The following is a 698-nucleotide window of genomic DNA, read 5'->3' as shown; positions in this document are numbered from 1 at the left end:
CAGTGGCGAAGGTGACGAAGAAGATCCCCGTCAAGAAGGTCTGGATGCTGAGGGTGTCCGACCTGGAGAAGCCTCGATCCAGCAGCATCTTCTGGCAGAACACGTCCGAGGACATGTCCGGCACCCTCCCATCCACTTCCTTCAGCTTCAGGGCCACCGTCTGCCGCATCCATGGCACCAGGGCTGGAGCTTCGTGGCGGGGCTTCTGGGGTCCCTTCTGCTGGCCAGTCGTGGAGGCAGAGTCCTTGGGGTCAGAATCGGCTCCTGGCTGGGCCCTCCTGGCTGTCCCCAGCTCCAGGCTCTTCTTTTCGGCCTTCCTCGCAGCGCTTGCCATGGCTTTCCTCCTGCAGTTACTTCTTGGAGCTGGATCTTGAACTCTTCCCGGAATGGGTGGAGCTATGCAGATTCTTCTCCCGTCGTGTTCTGGACAAATTCCCCGAAAGGTCTTTGTCTCGATGATTTTCTTCCTCGAAGATTCCACAGGACAGCCCGATTCTTCTCCGAGTCTTCGTCTTCTTCTGGATTCTTTAGAGCTTCTTCCTCCCACCGATATCCGCCTTCGTTCTCCGATGTCAGCTGGGCTCCGAAGCTCTTCTCCTTCCGAGTTCGATCGCTCTCGTCAAGTGTAGATCGTAGCTCTTGTGTTCTTAAAAGAACAGATACTACACTTGATCTTAGCCAAAAGGCCGAGAAGCGAT

The 698-nt window shown here is 55.7% G+C and overlaps 1 pseudogene; it reads right to left on the bottom strand.

Annotated features, from left to right (window-relative positions):
• Positions 1-620: 620 nt before the first annotated feature.
• LOC141178019 (U2 spliceosomal RNA) lies at positions 621-698 on the bottom strand (annotated as a pseudogene).

The sequence above is a fragment of the Phyllobates terribilis genome, unplaced genomic scaffold, assembly GCF_046119375.1.
Source record: "Phyllobates terribilis strain yellow unplaced genomic scaffold, ASM4611937v1 Scaffold_27__1_contigs__length_16484149, whole genome shotgun sequence".
Classification (NCBI taxonomy): domain Eukaryota; kingdom Metazoa; phylum Chordata; class Amphibia; order Anura; family Dendrobatidae; genus Phyllobates; species Phyllobates terribilis.
Note: the sequence above shows the minus strand (reverse complement) of the source record. Positions and strands in the feature narration are given on the sequence as shown.